At 30.0% G+C, this 21,093-nt stretch overlaps 3 pseudogenes across 1 annotated transcript; 2 read left to right on the plus strand and 1 right to left on the minus strand.

The window, feature by feature from the left end:
- Window positions 1–668: 668 nt before the first annotated feature.
- LOC111290298 (respiratory burst oxidase homolog protein C-like) lies at window positions 669–4,679 on the minus strand (annotated as a pseudogene).
- Window positions 4,680–8,975: 4,296 nt separating this feature from the next.
- LOC111291232 (flavonol 3-O-glucosyltransferase UGT89B1 pseudogene) lies at window positions 8,976–10,802 on the plus strand (annotated as a pseudogene). The gene has a single exon (XR_016346564.1). The product of XR_016346564.1 is annotated as a flavonol 3-O-glucosyltransferase UGT89B1 pseudogene (transcript).
- A 448-nt stretch (window positions 10,803–11,250) lies between these two features.
- Window positions 11,251–20,615, plus strand: LOC111291233 (phosphatidylinositol 4-kinase gamma 7-like; annotated as a pseudogene).
- The last annotated feature ends 478 nt before the right edge of the window (window positions 20,616–21,093 follow it).

Here is a 21,093-nt window from a genome sequence, read left to right on the forward strand (position 1 = left end):
ATTTTATCACATTTTAAATTAACAGATTCATTTGAGGGAAAGTGGGGCGATGGTAGGGTTAAGGCATGTGACGTTTACACGTATGGTGTGACATACAATGACGTGACACCACCCTAACATAAATACTTGGATGATGAGAGCCGCAGAGACCAAACAGACGTGGATATAAGTTGGGGTTTTGTGTTTTTGGTGTTTTGTAGTAAAATTTGGTAAAACTGGCAAATTTATTACATGCGTAGTAGTACGTATAGCTAGTGAGGCGGAGGGGTGATAAAGGTAAGGGGGGGGGGGGGGCAACCACTCACGTGCGCCCATCCCCTGCCGTTCATCTGCCACACTGCCTGTCTCCTCGCGTGCGGTGGGGTACCCCTTCTTTCTCTCCCTTCCTGCTTTCCCCGTTTATATTAAATAATATATATTTTTTCGTGCCGTCAGTCGCCGTTAGAAGACGTCGTGGTCTGTCAGTAACGGTGGGTGACAACTATGAAAGGCTCCTCCTCGTGGCACGTGGTCATGGGTCGTTCGTTCATTAACTTTTCCTTCCTTCTTTTTTTTTTTTTTAACACACAACTTTATATATTGTTAGTTATTAAAATATAAAAGCTTAATCAGTTAAAGTTTCTAAATTGGTTGGAAAAAAATTCAGCATTTTTTTCATTAAAAAAGTTCTAACTTGTATTCAACTGGAAAAAAAAAAATTTTGTAGCAAATTTATAAGAAACAAACTAATAATGTGAACCATAATTTAGTTTAATTAATTTATATAATTTTTTAAAACATTTTAAAATTTAAATTGTAATACATACAATTGTTTTCACTCTCTTGATATTGAGACTTTCTTTGTAACAAAAAAATTATGCGAAAATATTTGATGACCTTCATATGCTGTTAGAAATTTTATTTTGTAGGGATTAAATTGAAATATATTAAATTATAAAAATAATAATAAGAATAATAATAGTAAAGAATTATAATTGTTAAAAGGTTTATAACTGTCATTGTCATGGTTTCATATTTTAAAAATATTATTTAATAATTTCGTTATTAATACTCGTGAATATATATTTGATTATATTCAATTAAAATATAATTTAAATATTGGTCTTTCATTTGATCACGCAAACAACTTTTTAAGAGGTTCATTACTGAAAATACTTATTACGATAATAATAATTGATAAAATTAATATTAATTTCAACAATAAATAAATTGAACCAATAAAAATATTTGAATTATCTAAAACAAATCATTTCAATATTTTTTATTTATTTAAAGTAAATTTAATAATTTAAAATATAATAATATAATATAATATAATATAATATAAATATAAAAATAAAATGAACTAAAATTTTAACGAAATCATAAACAAATTTAATAAATTAAAAAAATATATTTTATATTTTTATATCAAAATAAATTGTGATATATAATTTTTTTTATAAAATATAATATAAATATATAAATTATTAATATTTTATATGATATAAATATATAAATTATTATATCTATTTTAAAAGTTTTAAAAGCTAAAGCTTTTACCAGATCCCACGTAAGTCCGCCCCTGATGACCCTGGGTAAGATGTGTGATTTGTTATATAAGTTGTTGATCTGAAAGAATAACAAATTATGTAGACACAAGTCTTCAATTGTCCTTGTCCATAAAAAATGGAAGCTAGCGGTGGTGATAAATACTACAAAATCTGTCTTCATAATTGTGGCTGTAAGATTCCCACTTTCCCCCTTTGATTGTTACTACTACCACTTGTTATTTACTGAAACCAATTGAAGCATGACCAGCATAAATTTGTTGCCCGGTGCAATTGGAACTTGGAAAGGTATTCATAAAAAAGTACATTTTTATATCTATTTGCTTTAACTATTTATTTCTTATTTGAATTAAGAAAAATTCAATCTCTCTTCCTGACTTCCCCGGAGATTTATTCAACACTCGACTGAAGCAAATGCCAGCTTGGGTGCTTCTGTAATATATATAGTTTGCTTTTCTTTTCCTTTTTTCTTTTTCAAATTTCTTCTTGTGTTTTTTAATTTTGATGCTAAATTTTTATTTTTTTCCTTCTTAGCTTGCTAGTGGATATGCTTGCAGGGATTGGATGCTTATGAAGAAAATTATTTTACACGTTATAATAATGCAATTAATCAATAATTTGCAAAATAATTCTTTACTATTATTTTTATATTTATTGATATTGGTTAAATAGATGCATGTAATTTATATATATATATATATATATAGACATTAAAAATATGACAACTATTGGATCGAATCTTTATTATCTTGTACTAGGGAGAAGACTCACGCGATGCTATGGGTTTATTTTACTTATATTAATAAAATTGTTAACTATTAAAATAAAAGATAATAGTAAAGATAATTGTATCAAATTAAAGTCAAATTTTAAGCTATCCTATAAGTTTGACATTATAATAGTTAAAAAGAAAAAATAAAAATTATATTAATATGCACCTCTGATAATATGATCCTAAGTTGTGTCAAATCATCAAGAGTCCTAACACAAACACTAAGATAGTCATCTATGGGGGCAGAAGTAATAAAAAATGGATGCCTGTTGGTTCCCATGTGATTAACAATTATTGTCATGTTAAAAATAAAAATGTCCCTTCGACAATGTTTGTTTAGGGTTAAAAAAAAAAAAAAAAACCAATTACAGTATATGTTGGACCCATATTTTGAATTTAAAGGCTAAGGCTTACCATTTGAATGGAAACATCGTAGCACAATTGACAAACATGTATTGTCCACTCTTGTATCTGAATCTATGGGGCTTTGACATGTGAAGTACTAGTACATTTCTAGGATAAAATGCCACCTAAAGATTTCAAGGATAGAAATAAAAATCCTAATGAATTTTATTTTTCTAACCGAAGAAGTTAAATATTGCATTGGAATATGTAAAGTAAAAAATTGCTTACCTTCTATATTGTGATAGCCTTAATGCTAGTCTAAGCAACCTGATCAATTTTTCCCATAAATAGAGGATAATTGGAACTACCAAGTACATCCATGTTTGTCATTTTCAAAAGAATCAAGTTAACAGGGATGTTTAATATATATAGCATTGAATTGTTGGAATTTGATTTCGTGATCATCACTTATTGTTTTTATCACCATTTATGGGTCAAAAAGAACCTAGTTCCATGCACAATGAGTAGAATGTAAACAATGACAAATAGATGGTGAGAGTACCAAAAGGCATTAAAGCCAGTTAGCTTTTTAAAAGGCTTAGGGAGGTTCATCGTACCCCGCTTGAAGCAAGGTGCAGCTAATGTGAAAGCTATGACCATTAACACCACCATTACAATCCCAGTTACTCATTCTGCGTGCTTTACAAAATGTTAATGACTCTGGGGTTCTCCAAAATATTTTACCATTGGTTCATACTTATCAGGAGTGACATGAAGTAAGTAGGGAAAATCACATGCCAAATGGGAAATTGCATGTATGTCAACCTTAACTGAAATTCCAACTACTATCACCTATAATCAAGTAATCAAATAAACCTCATTAATGAATTTAAAAGCTTATAGTTCTTAACATATATGAACACATGTTCTTTGTTACCTTTTGGAAATTAAGGTTATCATCAAAAGGAATGACAATACGTAATTTTGTTTTATTCCTTAACTAGGTGATGGTGTTATGGCAGAATGGTAGCAACATCAAAGCCATATCAATTTAAGTGTTTTAGTTGTATCTTTAGCAAAGCAAACATAATGCCCCATCATTTCAAGTACGTCTTCTCTTATTTGATATTCCACATATTTGTATGTACATAGGCCACACATAACCCAAATCTACAAAGCCATTACCTAGGCTCTTTAATAGTTATTCTACAAGAAATACGTGGTGTTGCGACAGAATCTCCTCATTAGGTTGTTGTTATATGTAGGCTTAAGCTTCTAGCTTACCATTTAATCAGGTCTCAACTTTCTTCTTTTACATATTGGTTTAGTGCTTGTAGCAAAAGCATTTTCAGATTGTTTATCTATTTAAAACATAAGAATTCTAGTCATTGAATTAAAGCCAAAATGCAAACATACAGCCAACAACAATAGTGAAAGAAATGCTTCAATTTACCATGATGTATCCTCGATAGTACAGGTCTAATTCTTCCATAATCAAGGTTGCATATTCCTCATCTTGTTTTTGAATATTGGAAAGTTTGTTTACAGAGGCATTGAGGCTGGTAATTTGTAAAAGTACATCAACAGTGAGATAATTGTAAAAATGCATCAATAGTGAGATAAATTATAACTAAAAAATTATCAAAAAAATCTAACACAAAGCACATGCTTGATCATACCTTTTTTACTTTATCTTCAGTTTTTCTTTGTATCTTTATCCACCCTACATTTTGTTAACCATTGGATTTAAGACCAAGCTCTGAAGGCTATACAAGTTGTACAGCTTATTGATAAATAATTAAATCTATGAAAAGTTTTAAAAAGAAAGGAAAACATGAGCAAATTTACATGTCAAAGAAAGTTTGAAGCCTGGCGTTGAAGCTTTGATTTGAGATCTGATCCCAAAACTCTTTTGAGTGAGCCTTATCAATTGAATCACCTTGAATGTTTCATTTTTGAGCAAGCGCATCAAACAACAGCTAAGCAAACTCCTTTGGCTCCATTTTTGTCATTACATCGATTCATACAATTCTCATTTAATTAAAACATCTACAGTTATTTACTCATTTTCCTACTCCCATAGGTACCTTTGATTGCACATATTTCTCTCTCATTTTTGTTTTTTTGCAATTACTTACCTAACCATTAAGATCTAACAACACCAACCTCCAAAATCACATTAAAATGGCCATAATAAAGAAAACCCATCATCAAAATGGTCATAATAAAAAAAATTAATCTTCTAAAAAATTTGAAGTTCCTGTAAACTATTCTGTCAATGTTTTGGCCATTATAGTAAGGGTTTATAACTATATTGAATATATAGATGGTTATTCTTGACATTTATATGCTTAAAGTTATAAATTATTGTATTAAGTTATATTATCTTGACAATTTTTATATTAAGTTACAGATTGTTATAGATTCTGATTTTATTAGAAATTTACAATCATATTTACAAATATGAATTTTTTTCTAAAAAAATTACATGCAAAGCAAAATAAAAAGAGTATATTAAACATGCAAAGAAAATAAAAATAGGAAAGGAAAATTACTCATTTAGAGAAAATTCAATCTTAGATAGGCCATTGTAGAAATCCCAATTGAATTTTGATTTTTGCTTACTTTTTTTACATGAAAGATAAAAAAAAAGCCCAAAACTTGAATTTTGAGAATTCTTAACAAGTAAAATAATAATACTATTTATTTAATGAAAAAAAGAGCAAAAGAGAACTGAGATTTGTAGAGAACATACCAAATAAGGTAAATTGGCATTTGTAGGATAGATGCAAGAAATAAAATTATTACCAAGTTAGCTTCTTTTGTTGTGTTAATTTCTTTCATTAAAGTGTGGGAGATATGAAATACCAATACCAACAAAATCCTTAAGACTTACCTTTTTATCCAGTTCACAAATTAGCATAGAAAAAAAAAAAACCCAAGCAATGATAAGATAACATACCACTTCAGTAGCATCTTTTGTTGCTATAAAATACTTACATCATTGTTGATTCATTTTAGCCAGGGGTAATGCCATCTATCGTATGTTTCCAGATAAAAAGTTAGTATCATCAAATAAGTATAAATACATTTCATCTGCATGTCAAAAATATCAACAAATCATTCGATTTAAGAGAAATACTACTCACCAATAGTCATATATAAAAGCTTTTGAGAACAATCTATTAATGTAATCAATCATGCGCCGAAATACTTAATCAAAAGTTGTTAGTGAAAACTGCATGAGACAAAATCAAATTAACCAACTCACACTCGTGATAACAATTTCAATGAAACTTAATACTGAAAATTTTAATGAGTTAAGAGGGTTAAACCAAAAAATTTTACAAAGAACATGCAAAATAAAACCTTTGAGAAAATCAAAACAATCTTGTATTTGCAAAGAACATGCAAAATCAAAACCAAAAAAATTTACAAAGAAACAAACAAATATTCACATGAAAAAAAATCATGACCTTTTATTTCACCTGTGCACTACTTTTATTTGATTTTTTCTTTCATATTTAAAAAAATAAAAAAATACATATATCTTTACTCACAAAAGAAAAAAAGAAAGAAGAGAAACTGAAAATGAAAAGGAAAGTTTGAAAAATAATGGAATAATCGAGAATATCAAAGAAACAATTGAAAGAGTTTTTACCAAAATTATATTTCCTATCATCATATAATATATTGTTAAGCTGTTCTCATTAAAATTAATTGGGAACAATTTTTATATTATGTAATAGATACTTAAAATTTATGTTCCTTGAACAAATTTAGATATATTAAATATATTTTATAAATATAAATTAAATTTTTTTTATTAAATTACGTGTATCAATAAAAATTATAATCATAATTAAATAATTTTTAATATATAAAAAATAAACAAATAAAAATAATATATAATTAGATGAAACTCACATTTGATGAAATTAAATTTTAAAATATAAAGATTCTAAAACTTCTTCTTTATGACCAAAATAAGATGATGTATTTTATGCATCTAAACATATTTATAATTTTCTTAAAATTTTATCGTATCTAAATAATATTTAATCCTATATAATGATCATATTTTGAGTATAAAAGTGTTATGGTGCGTTATTTTACAAATTGAGAACCCTTTCATTTTCATGTAGTAGCTAGTACTTATTTTCCTATAGTTTTGGTTTGCTTTTTTTAATTTCAAAAAGTTCTTAATAATAATAAAATTAATAATTGGAAATTTGGAAAAAACTAGTCGTAATGGTAATTAGGAAGAGCTAGTGGGGACAAATGGGGAAGAAAGAAAGAAAATGGAGGAGGAGTATGGGCAATGAAGGAATGGTGATTTTTATAGGATCCAAAAAGGAGGGTTACGTGGGAGCACGTGGTGGGAAGAAGAGGCGGTGCGTCACCCTTTCGCTTTCGTCTTTCTCGTGACGGTGTCACGTGGAGTCGGGAGGAAAGCTGGACCCCACAATTTACCCCTACCAACCCCCCCCCCCCCCCCCAAATCAATCTCTTTAAAAAAAAAAAAAGAAGAAAACCCACTTAGTGGGGGCATGTGCTCTGCTCGACTTCTTTCCCAACTCACCTGTCGTTTATGGGTCTTCTCCTTGCTGACGTGTCTCTCTCACGTGATGTGCTCGCGTGCCCCCCTTTTTTGGCTGGTATTAACCCTAGAAACGTGGCCCCACTCTTTCTAGGAAAAGTGTCTCATCTACTGTTCCCAATATTTGAATATCAACCCACCTATTCCTTTCTCGGAGAAAATAAACTCCATCTTATGTGGTGTACCCAAATTTTGAGGTCACTATATGACATGGAGATGGACCACTCGGTGACGCCAGACACTTGACAGGCCTTTGATTGAGATCAAAGTTTTCTATTGTGGCCGGTCCATGTTAGCTTTGGGTGCATAGGATAGGAGAGTCAAGTTCACACAGTCTACGTATGTATAATCATATTTCTTCTTCCCTCGAGCTTTTTTTTTTTTGTTTTTCCTTTAAACCTGCTTGGAAGGAGACCATTCAATATTCATGCCATGGATAAAGCTTAATTAGTGTTAATTTCTTGATTAATTTTTCAGTTTTGGAGACTATATTGGCAGCAGATGGAATTTAAAAACACTAACCCATAAGCTTTTGCTATTGTTACCTGCATCAGTGCATAGCCATTTTGAATTCCAGCTTTTGGCTTCAGATAATCTTGATTTGAGAAGGTGAGTCAAGGAGGAGTAGAGAAAAGCAAGATATGTATAGGAGATGAAGTGGCTTTACAGGGGCTACTGCCCTGTTCCTCAAATTTCCATTCTAGCCTGGGGATGATCGAATTCAACAAGAGGAGCGCCATATGATTTGAGTCATTAACAATGTTGCGTATGCCTGTATTTAATGAGACCAAACAAGCCCTCAAGTACAAGCAGGGGCAGTTGATTTTCGAGCATCAATGAACCACCCTGGATAAAAGGGTGAGAGATGGCCCGATGTAAAACATAGGGTCATTGGGCCCATAACTACATTGTTGCATGCATTTATTACCTCTATAATACGAACAACAGCATTTCCACAAAATCTACCAAACCAGTTGAACGAACACAGAGTCTAGTAGCTTTTTAGAAGGAATTTTAGCCAAATAATTTTCAGGATTCCTTTTCTTAGGCAGAAATTTGTAAGAGAAAAATGGGCAGAAAATCTATTCAACTTCCCTCTTTTCCTTAGCCGTGTAAAACTATTCATTGTTCAAATCATAAGTCTACTTTTTTTTTATTATAATTTGTATATTAATATTGTATAAAATATTAATAAGTTATTTATTTTTATCATAATTTATATAAAAATTATATATTATAATTCGTATTAATATAAAATTTTTAAATATATATTTTATTTTTAAAAATTTATATATAATTTATATTAAATTTAAATAATTTAATAACCATCTAAACACTTATAATTTTATTACAATCAATTAATTTTTTAAATATTTATTTTATTAATTAAATTATTATTAGATAAAATTTGATTAATCATCAATACCTATTTTTATTTAAACAAAGATTTAATTTGAATAAAAATAAATATTTAAAAATTCAAATAGATAAAAATAAATATTTAAAAATTTAACTCATTTAAAATAAAATTTATATAAATTTATTAATTATAATAAAATATTAAAAACTTAAATAATTATGATTGTTTTTCAAGAATTACTTAAGCCTTTATTTTTTTTAATATTTTATATTTTAAATTAACACCTAACAGATCTAACTAAAAATAGAAATATCTATTCGAAGTGATATCCCAAACAAGTTAGAATAAAAAAAGTGATAGAAATTTAATTATGGAGCACTAGACATATATTTAAGGCTTTAAGCAATCTTATCGTATAAAGCTAATTGCGAACAGTACACTTCAGAAAAGGCCTCGTACGTAAGACATGACGTATGAAGAGCTTGCCAAAGCCACACACTTCATGAAGACCTTGTTCGTAAATCTAATAAATTGGGTCCTAATTCGCAGGCACATCTAAACTATTGTCGGGTTCTCTTCTCCAAACCAAAGTCTAAGAGTGAAGTCATGTCGAACACCGGTGCACAAATCCTGGTCTACCCGTTTCCAACCGCAGGCCACATCATCCCTTTCCTTGACCTTACTCACCAATTACTCACCCGTGGCCTAAAAGTCACCGTATTGGTCACCACCAACAACCTCCATCTCCTCGACCCGCTGCTGTCCCGCCATGTCTACTCTCTTCTCCAGCCCCTGGTTCTCCCCGACCCCGTCCCTTCAACAACACCCGGCCTCGTCTCTAGAATACGCCACTTGCGTGAGCTTCACTATCCTGCGCTGCTCCAGTGGTTTCAGTCCCAAGCTTCGCCCCCTGTCGCTATTTTCTCCGATTTCTTCCTTGGTTGGACTCAGGGTCTCGCTTCCAAGTTAAACGTGCGACGTGTCGTCTTCTCGCCCTCCGGTTCTTTCAGCTACTGCATGAACATTTCAATGTGCCGCGAACCACCAAGGATAGATGATCCCAATGACGTAAATCACTCGTTGTCGTTCCCAAGAATCCCTAATTCTCCACAATACCACTGTTATCAAATCACCCCTATTTACAGATTCTACAAAGATGGAGACCCAGACAAGGAATTCTATATAAACAACTGGATTGAGAATCATGAGAGTTGGGGAGTCGTCTTCAACACCTTCGCTGACTTAGAAAGCATTTACATTGAGCACATGAAGAAAGAAATGGGTCATGATCGGGTTTGGGCTGTTGGGCCCGTAATGATGCCAGTCGAAGATGATGCATTGGACCCAACGAATCGCGGTGGGTCCAGCTCGGTGCCATTTCATGAGTTGATGGCGTGGCTGGATGCACGCGGAGACCATTCGGTGGTCTACGTGTGCTTTGGGAGTCGCCAGGTACTGACACGGAAGCAAATGAATGAGCTGGCGGCGGGGCTCGAGGAAAGCGGGGTTAACTTCGTTTGGTGCGTGAGGGAACCCAAGGACTGGCAGGTGTCGGGCGACCACGGCGTGATTCCGGAGGGATTTGAGGATCGCGTAGCGGGCAAGGGTTTTATAATCAAAGGGTGGGCGCCGCAAGTTGCGATTCTTAGGCATCCAGCCGTGGGCGCGTTTTTGACTCACTGTGGTTGGAATTCCACACTGGAAGGGATCGCTGCGGGGGTGGTCATGCTGACATGGCCAATGGGTGCAGACCAATTTGCCAATACCAAGTTATTGGTCGATGAATGTGGAGTTGGAATCCGAGTGGGTGAGTCGACTGTGAATATTCCGGAGTCGAGCAAGTTGGCTCGAGTGTTGGTTGAGTCACTGGATGGGAGCAGAGCGGAGAGAGTTGGAGCCAAGAGGCTGAGTGAAGCAGCCTTGAGTGCTGTTAAAGGAGGAAGCTCGGACAAAGACTTGGATTCGTTGGTCAAAGCGTTTAACGAACTAAAACCGAAAAAGGGCGGCAGTGTCATGCAAGTGTAAAGACTAGCAACCATTACTAGTAGCAATGAATATCCTTCGTAATATAATCATCAAGGTTGCAAATTTATGTGTAATTTAATTGTAAAAAGCAGGAAAACCACTTACTATCTTAACACCTATAATGACAAATCATGACTCATTCTGGTTTTCTACACACTGGCGAACAATGACACATTTCTTAGTAATCTCATGGCTCAAAATCTTTGGATGAGGCAGAGGCAGCTGGAGCAGCATAGTTAGAGGCCTTCTTGCAAAAACAGATGCATCAAACCTCGCCCATGGAAATTGGAAACGTGTCCAATGCAATGATGATCAATTAATCTACAGAATAGACTTGGTTCAAATGAGGAAGGGATCATGCGCTGTCTTCAATTTAACAGCTGTTCTTTTACTCAATGTTACAGAAGAACAATATATTCCCAGATTAAAAAAAAAAAAAACCTAAAGTAAATTTGAAAAACCCATGAAAGTTGCAACTCATTTTATTATCATCAACCCTTTTGGAATAGAAGAACGAAGTTGAAAAAGAAATACACGAGGGAAGTTATCATTTTGAGCAGAAACAAACACCATTTGTCACAATCTTGAATTTACCCATATGATTTTGGCTGGAAGGCATTTGTGTTGTTTTTTTTGCTGTCCACGGTTTTAGAACAGCAGCCAAGTGTGAACTGACAATCACTAAACAATATTTGATTGTGGTGAACAGAAAACAGAGTCTAAACAGCAAGACACAAGTCTCGTTGACATTACATGACTTTTCTTTTCATGTCACGTAATCCTAATCCTAATATATTTCAATGTTGGGTTACTTACGCCTAATTTCATAGGTCAAATTATGAAATTATTTCTTATAATCTGATCAATTAATCTATGTATAATAATATGTAGTCAAAACCTTTATTCCTCACGTAATTGAGTTTGAATCTTACTCACTTATAAATGCTTGATGCAATATGCGCATTGGTGCTGCGGCTTCAATCACTTAATTTTGAACCCGAGTTGACGTGTTTTTAAGCTTTCAAAAGGCTTGGCTTGCCTATAAACTATAATATCGAAGCCAGATAGATAAGGTTTGGAGGGAACTTTTAAATATGAGGAACTGAGTTAGTCTTAGTGAAGCACAAGACTGGTAATGGTGAGACCATCTTTTTCTGGCGTGATGACTAGAATTGGACCAGAATGACGATGCTCATACGGCTAAAAAGAGGCTACAGCTTGCCCGTAATGTCCCTACAGAAGAGTGCTCTTTAACATTTGGTGATCCTACTTTAAACAATGATCTCAGTGCCATTCGTTATGATTCCCCACGTCTTCTCACTCGAAATACCATGCATAGGAGTTCATCCACTCCATGCCTCTCACCTACTGTGAAAAATCTTCAGAAGAGAGATTGAAGTGGTCTGATTGAGATATTAGGGTGCACAACAAGTTTCGCTGGAACAACTGAACTTGTGAAGGACATTATTACGGCAGTCAAAAATGGTGTTGATCCGATCCCTGGAAATAGTGGGCTTGGTGGTGCTTATTACTTCAGAAACATCGAAGGTGAGAATGTGGCAATAGTGAAGCGAACAGATGAGGAACCTTTTGCACCAAATAACCCGAAAGGCTTTGTAGGGAAAGCTCTTCGCCAACCTGGTCTGAAACGTTCAGGGAGAGTTGGAGAAAAAGGATTCTGAGAAGTAGTTGCCTACCTTTTAGATTATGGTCACTTTGCCAATGTGCCTCCTAATGTTCTTGTAAAGGTTACTCACTCAGTCTCTAATGCCAATGATGGCGTGAATGGAAACAAGCTTCAGAACAAGAAGGTCAGCAAGATTGCATCACTGCAGCAGTTCATTCCGCGTGACTTTGATGCCAGCGAACATGGAACCTCAAGCTTTCCAGTCGATGCTATACATAGAATAGGAATATTGGATATTAGGATCCTTAACACGGACAGGCATGCAGGAAACCTTTTGGTCTGGAAGCTTGGTGAGGATGCGGGGTCGGTCAAGTGGAACTCATGTTGATAGTTTAGAATGTGATATATCTCACATTAGATAAAAAGATTTAATTATTGATGAATAAAATTAATTTTTGTATTGATTTTATTTATATTTTAAATAATTATATTTAAATAGAAACAATTATCATATGACAAATTGTCATAATTATTTGACTATAAATAAAGTATTATTAATAAAATTCATGATTATACAGAAGGTTATAACCATTTGGATAAAAGTTTATATCAGTTCATTTATTATAAATAAATCTTTCAGTATAATCATTTTCACTACTTCTACTTGAAAGTTTTGATGTTTTGTTGTATCCTAAAGATATAATTACCTTTAAAAAAGTATTCTTCACGCCTTAAAGCCAAAATTCTTTTGTATTATTTCTCGTCTTTTATTTTTTTTAACAATTTAAAGGCAATTATAAAAAATTTATATTTCACATAAGAAAAATACAAAGAAAAGAAATTAGCATGATTTGGAGATCAATATTAAAGAAGGCTCAAGGTCTTAAAAGATTAATATTTCCATGGATCAAAATGTTAATTTTAAAAAGATCTTCATTATAAGTTTTTTTTTTTTTTTTTTGCATAATTGCTGGTAAAAAGATTGACTGAATGAGATAAACATGTTAAAAATTAATTTCATTAATGTATAAAGTCAAAAAATAATATGCAAAATATTGATTACATTGCATAAATTTATGCATAAATTGAAATTGGCTCCACAGTAAGGTTTAATGAATTGTATTATATCTATTTAAAAAATTGATGCTTATAAAGACTATATGAGAAATACCTTGAAAACATAAAAAAAAAAAAGAAATACATGAATTGATCTGCGACCAAAAAAATGATTACTTGTTATAAAATAACAAATTAAATTGAGTAATGGAATAGCTGATTGTTTAATTGCCATGTCTTGGTTATATATAGAATAGGAAATTGTCCAATGGTTTCTATAAAAACAATAAAAAATAGTTAAGGTATTTACTAAGAAAAATTAGATGTAAGTGAAGAATATATGCAAAAAATAAGATTTGACTGCAATACTAGTTTTATTTTTAAATCATGACATCAAAATTGAGATAATAAGTTGAGTCAAACAATTTGTATGGTTCTATCTTTGTTGATCGTTTATAAATCAAAAGTTGATATATTTTTTTAATTTATTATTGGTTCAAATTTTAACTAGTGTTCAATTTTTCAATTAAAATTAAATTGATGTATGTGAATAATTATTATTAAGATATGATGTTTTATGGATTAATTGATAGATAATAAATCAAATAATTATTATTATCCAAAAAATAGGCAGTGTAATATGTACTTTGCCTAATAGTGTATTACACTAGAAGTGATTTTATAAAAATAAAATTTTGTTATGAACAATCACAAAGTGAAAATCATAAATAGTAGTCAAAGAGTTAATTAATGGTTACACAAAAGTATTGTTGCCCTTCACATATGGAATGTTGATTAAAAGAAAAGGCATATCATTAAAAATATTGAAGCATTTGTTGGTTACTAATATTTTGAAAGATGCTCATCAATGTCTAATTAGATATATTTATAAATTAGAAAAGAACATGCAAAATCAATGTTTCAAAGGCACTAATACATGTGTTTAATTTCATTTTGTGATGGCATGAAAAACATTGATACAATTTGCCATATATTACCAAAATGAACTAAATGGGAGGGAATTTTCTTTCTTATACATATAAGAAAGATATGGACTATGGAGATAAAATATCATTATCTAATTAATATATTATTGGTTAAAGACAATGAAGATATTTTTACTTCTTATACTTGAAAAAAATTGGCCTTTGCAGGTTGTTAAAATCAAAAGGAAACAAAATTTTGAGGTTTTCAATAGTTTCATGACAATGGCAAGGATATGGTTGGTTATACACTATATTAACATATGAGCTTAGATAATAATATTGGTTTGTGAAACCCGTAAGCCTTGGAGTTAGCCAATCAATAATTTAATTAATGCAAATTTATCATGAAATTTTGCATGATATATGAGTTGAACTCATATTACAATATTGTTTATATTATTTTATGAAAATGATTCTTTGGATTCATATTTCATGATTTAAGTTGATATGGTAATATAGATATAAGCATATTGGTCACAAAATGATTATTAAAGTATTTGAAATTGAAGTTAAATATACTATGGGCTTTTATTGTACATAGGCATATTGGTGTCCTATGAATAAAGTTTGAATTTATTGTAGACACCCATATGTGTTTAAAGTCAATTGGATAGTGTCCAGCATCAATTGGACCATGTTTTATTATATTATATTATAGTATTATTATTACTATATGATAGTATCATTATCATATTATTATTATTATTAGTATAGTATATGGTATTATATCATATTATTATTATTATTATTATTATTATTATTATTATTATTATTATTATTATTATTATTATTATTTTCTTCCTTTTTTTTCTTAATTGTCGGTGATTAAGGAAATCGATTGAATTTAATTCTTTTGGTCAATGGATTTTAAATCAAAACCCAAATCAAAGGTTTTTCGTTTTATCAAAATCTAGCTAGGAATCATGCTCGGACAGAATCAATCTCAGGGTTCTACCAATCCAGGTTAGAACCCTGAGATTGATTCTGTCTGTTCCCAAAATTGTTTATAGGATGCCCATAAATTGAATAATCCTTATAATATGAAAGAATGAGTGATTTTAGAAGGGAACGATGGAAAATTAAGAAAATTTTGGTTGTTGCAAGTCTAGGAAATAGTTATGGGTAGAATAGAAGTTTTAGGATTTTGATTTTTGATTTTGGTTCGTTTGAAAGATTATGGGTTAGATTTAGGTTTCTGGAGGTTGGATTAAGATTTTGGAGGATACTAGGAGTAATTTGAGCAAAATTTGAAAAAATTTAGAAATTTTAGGATTTTTAAAAAAACTGGGGTTTCAGAAAAAATATGAATTTTTCAATGAGTTTTCTGATGATCGGTTGAATTTTCCTATCAAATTCTTACCAATTTTTTAGAAACCGGTGGGTTCTCTAATTTTCAGTTGAATTTATTGATGACTTCCTCAAAAATCGATAAGTTTTTCAGTTTTCAGTTAAAGTTTCTAGTGGGTTCTTAGGAAATTCTAAAAAGAAATCAGAGCTTATTGGTTTAGAGAGAGAAATAGAGCAAAGGGAATTTTGAAGAAAAATGCTAAGATTTGGCTTATAAACAATCCCAGCACAATATCATTTTGAGCAACTCAAGATCCGCGTGTTGACCCAGTGATTCGCGCTCCGACCTGACCCGATCGCAAGATTTCTTTTTCTCATTTTATTTTTATTTTTTGATTTTATTTTTTAGCTCATTTTATTTTTAGATTTTTTTATTATGGTTTTATTTTTGAGAAATTTTGTAAAAATTATTTTTGTTATTTTATTTTTGAAAATAAATAGGTTTAAAAAAAAAGAAAAAATGATTATATATAAAAAAACCTTTCAAATAAGTAAAATTTTTTTTTTCAAATAAGCTTTCAAAATAAAATAAAAACAAAAAAAAATATTTTTAAGTTTTCAAAAACATATTTATAAAAACAAAAAAAAAAATTCTTTCAATAAATAACAAAAAAATCTTTTGCAAATAAAAATCATTACAAAATAAATTCGTAAAATTTATCAAACTATTGGAGAATTTTTATGAATTTAATTTTTTAAAATTGAATCACCAAACCATTAAAAAATTTCATAAATCATTTTTTAAAAATAATAATAATATATAATATATAATAATTTTTATCCTCTAAATTATTAGAGGATTGATTTTTAAATTAAGTCTTGCTAAACTATTGGAAAACTTAATGAATTTTTTAAAATAAGATTTTTATAAATACCTTTTTGTAATAAAATCTCACTAAAACTATTAGAAGATCTGCTTCAAAATAAGTCATATCAAACTATTATGAGACCTTACTAATTTTTTGAAATAAAATAAATTAATAAATCTGACAATGAACCCTTTTCAGAATGGGACACTAGTTTCTATGAATACTCCTAAGGTGAAAAAATTATCTTAAATTACTACTAAACTATTGGTACAATTTTAAGACTAATTTTTCATATTAAATTATTTGATAAATCATAAATATAATCAAGGCTTAGATAATAGAAAGTCAAACTGGTACTATGGGTGTTGTAAGGGTGTTGTAAGGGTGCTATAACTTTCCTCATACGTAATCATACTATTAAATTTAACATCTGATTTTGTGAATCAGAATATGTTTCAGGTGGCCAATCACACATAAATAAAAAATATTTGTAATGACTCCTTTAATCCATGTCTAGCGACAGGTCTACAAATTTATATGTTACAACATTTATTATATATCCGAAAATGCTATGACTAATTAAAAGTGATAAATAACAGAGATATATAGGTTGTTCAATGGTGAAAAAATAAAGTTTTCATAAAATTTTGAAATCAAGTTTAAAGGTTTCAATAGTCATGAAATTTGAATTGGCAATTGGGCAATTAATATATGCATTGAAAACTCGTAATAACATTTGAGATAGTTGATTTTTACTAAAAGCCATCACTATAAATTTGATAACTCCAATAGCCAAATTTGCATGATTTGTAGGTATGCTGTAGATTATTATAGTTAGCTTAGAATAATCATAAGTCAAAATTGATGCCATAACGTTGATCATATTGTGGTAATTTTTTGTTATGTATATGGTTTAATTCATGGATTGTACAAATAATTTATCATCTATGATTTTATATAACGAAAATTTCAAAGTATATTTATTTTATAAGCCATGAGTGATTCAAAAATCTTATGAATATGAAAACTTTTATAATAGCAAAGAAAAACTATTTGATCCATTTAGGTGATGAAAATGGTTTTGTTCATAGTAATTAAAATTATTAATAGTCTCAATGATGAAATAAATTTATAGAAATATTTAGGAATTGACATAAAAAGACTTAAAACGAGACTGTAGAAACATGATTATATTTGAAATCTAATTGTTGAAGTAAACTTTTATATTTAGTTAAAATGTAAAAGTTTTGAAACTTTTATAGAAAATGTTAAGATATTATTTTATTAAGGGTGGATTTGGAGGCCTTTTATTTAAAAAAATAAAATAAAATCACCAAATAGTAAAAAGATAAATAAAATGGTAATTTAATTAAGTATATATAATATATTGACAATCGAATGAGACATTATTTAATAAAAGAATGCATATTTGCACATTGTAGGGGTGATAAGAATCAAAAAAAATAAAAGTTACCCTTATATTGTTGTAAGATTTTAGTATAATTTTATGAGTAAATTATACAAATTAATAAATTTAGACACTTATTAAAGTAAAATCATGAAAGGTTATTAAAAATCTTAAAATGACTAAAATGGTTTGGTTTATTCATTGAATTTATCCAATTGAGCAATAAGTATAATTATATTAAAGATGTATAAAAGTATGAAAATAGAATGGTTAAAATTAATGAGTATAAAGTTGTAGCCACAACTAAAACCAACTATTTCTTAAAATGATAAAAATGAGACAATAATGTCGGGAGCATATAAATGATATGTAAAATGAAAAGTTTAAACATATTAGTTTGAAGTGATTATATTAAAGATTCAATCACAAGTAGAGGTAATAACCAACTTTTAATCAGTAACCTCTAATTACAAAGTTTAATAGGTAAAAACAAGTTATTGTAATGTGTCTGTTATACACCAGTAAAATTCATTCAAATTTTAGAAACTAGTGTGATTCATTACGTGAGGATGATGAGTTTTTATACTCTTAATGGAGTTTTAAATGTTTAAAACAAATGAGACATAATTATAACTCTACCTATATTAACATATAAGTGGTACCACTTCAACAAAAAGAATTGATGTCTTTTTTGTAAATGTTTATAAATAAAATAGGTACATAGCTATAATAGTATTAAAAACAGTTATAAAACTTCTAACAAAAAAATAAATAAGTATTATATGTGTTATATCTTCAATTCTAACATTAAGAATTGATGTTTAATCCGCGAATACCATCAATTTTTTTAGAATTCTAAGATATACAGGTTAATTGAAAGTTTAAATTGAAAGATACTTTTTTGTATTTATAATATTTATTTGTGTGAAAGGTTAAAAATTAAGCAATAATATTTCAAACTAATTAGGGCATTGTTGGTAATTTAAAATGTGATGCATCTCACATTGGATAGAAAGATTTAATTATTAATGAATAAAATTTATTTTTATATTGATTTTATTCATATATAAATAATTATATTTGAACAAAAATAATTATAATATGATAAATTATAATAACTATTTAAATATAAATATAGCATCATTTACAAAAAGATCATGAGTATACAGTAGATCATAATTACTTAAATAAAAATTTATGTCATCTCATTAATTATATATAAATCTTTTAATATAATCATTTTTATTATTTCTACTTAAAAATTTTTAAAAATTTATTTCATCCTAAAAATATAATTACTTTTAAAAATATATTATTTACGTCAATTCTTTTGTACCATTTCACTTTTCTTATTTATTTTTTCTAAGTTATTCCAATACGTTGTGGTCTTTCCTCGCCTGACAGCTTGGAGGACCCATATTTTGCGTGGATTCATTGGCCTCAGGCATCTGATCCTTTCACTGAGGATGAACTTGAGTATATAAAGAATCTCGATTCTGACATGCTGCGGGCAGAGTTGCCCATGATTCGAGAAGCATGTCTCCGTGTTTTGGAACTCTGCTCAATATTCGTCCAGGAAGCAGCTGCTTTTGGACTGTCTTGCTGAAATTGGTGAGATGATGTGTAGGGCGTTTCATGGCCAAGAGCAGGAGCTAAGTGAACTTGAGGTTGTGTGCCTTGAGGCAAAAGAACTCATAATGGAGATGGACATCTTATTCTTTGAAGCTGATGAAAGACATGATGACTTTCAGTTTGACATGGACTGCGAGGCAGCAGAGATTAATGTTGCCCCAAAGATGTCAGGAGATTTGTCTGGGAAACTATCCTTTCATTATGGGTCTGAAAGTGTGAATGACCAAAACTTTCTAGCTCAAGTAGATGAGAATGTTGAAGAGTCCGATATTCAGGTGGATGACGGAGCAGTTACGACTGGAGTTGCTGTAAGTGTGAAAAGAATTGGTTTCATACTGGTTCAAGTTTGGCTCTCTCCTTGAAAAAAGTTAACTTGGGTGAGAAAGGCTTTCACTACCATGGTGGGAAACCAGAAGGGAATTATATGATTGGTTGCTCATCTCGGGTGATAATAAGCGCAAATGAGCAGCTTCCCACATGGACAAGCTTTATGAAGTTCGCTGACATGAATGAGGAGGAATGGAATCTGTTTATTGTAAAGTTCAAAGAGCTTCTTTACCCTGTTTGTACCAAGCGAAGGACTCCAACAAATGGACAGAGACGGAGGCTTGGAACTTCAAGCCAGTTTTGGGTTTTAAGTATTCTATTGATGTAGATTGAAGGTCTGAAGAATAAAATTTTTGGGGTTGGGAGGTTTCTTTCACGATATATGGCCGTGCAAGACGAAATCATAGCTGTTAAGACTTTAAGCGTAGTCTGTTGTAAATACACTTGGTATCAGGGAGTTTCATTAATCAGATTACTCATGGAAATGAGAAGCTAGAGATTACATTAAGGTTCTATCTTTATTCCATCTGATTGATGTTCTGGTTTTCAGAATTTCTTTCTCATTAACTGTTTACAATTATTTGATGCAGAGTTTCTTGAAAAAGGGCGAAACGTTGTCCAATTACAGTTTTTTTTAATATAAAATAATATAAATTTGTGATATATACGTGTTGAAGTTCGTAAAGACGTCAATCAATCCAACCAGCTTTTAACAGTGTTATTTGGTCGATCGCCCCTTTTTCTTCTAATCTTTTTATTGCGGTCACCCGTGGCCTCAACTCTGCGATCGCATGTCACCCACTAAAAAGTTTTATTTAACGGGGATTTTGTTTAATAATAACAATACCAGCAACATCAATAATAATAATAATAATAATAATAATAATAATAATAATAATAAATTAAACATTCATTGATTGAATTTTATAAGTGAATGTTAAATTTTATTATTATATTTTTATTTTATTGAATTTTGACAATATACTTTCAGTTTTAGTGATTTTTGAATTAAAATTAAAGTGAATACAATATTTTTAAAAATATTTTGCAATAATTTAAAATAAAATTTGAATAAAATAAAAAATAATTTGGTTAATCCACATTTAAAAAAAATACACACGAGGTGTGCTATGTGTGTCTTTGTTATTATTTTTTATGGATAATCTCAAATATTAAATATAAAATATTTTTTTAAAAAAATATTTCTAATATATTAAATAAATTAGAATTAAAACAAACATAAAAAATC

Source organism: Durio zibethinus, chromosome 11 (genome assembly GCF_047325235.1).
Source record: "Durio zibethinus cultivar Kanyao isolate XHJ-2024 chromosome 11, ASM4732523v1, whole genome shotgun sequence".
In the NCBI taxonomy this organism is placed as follows: domain Eukaryota; kingdom Viridiplantae; phylum Streptophyta; class Magnoliopsida; order Malvales; family Malvaceae; genus Durio; species Durio zibethinus.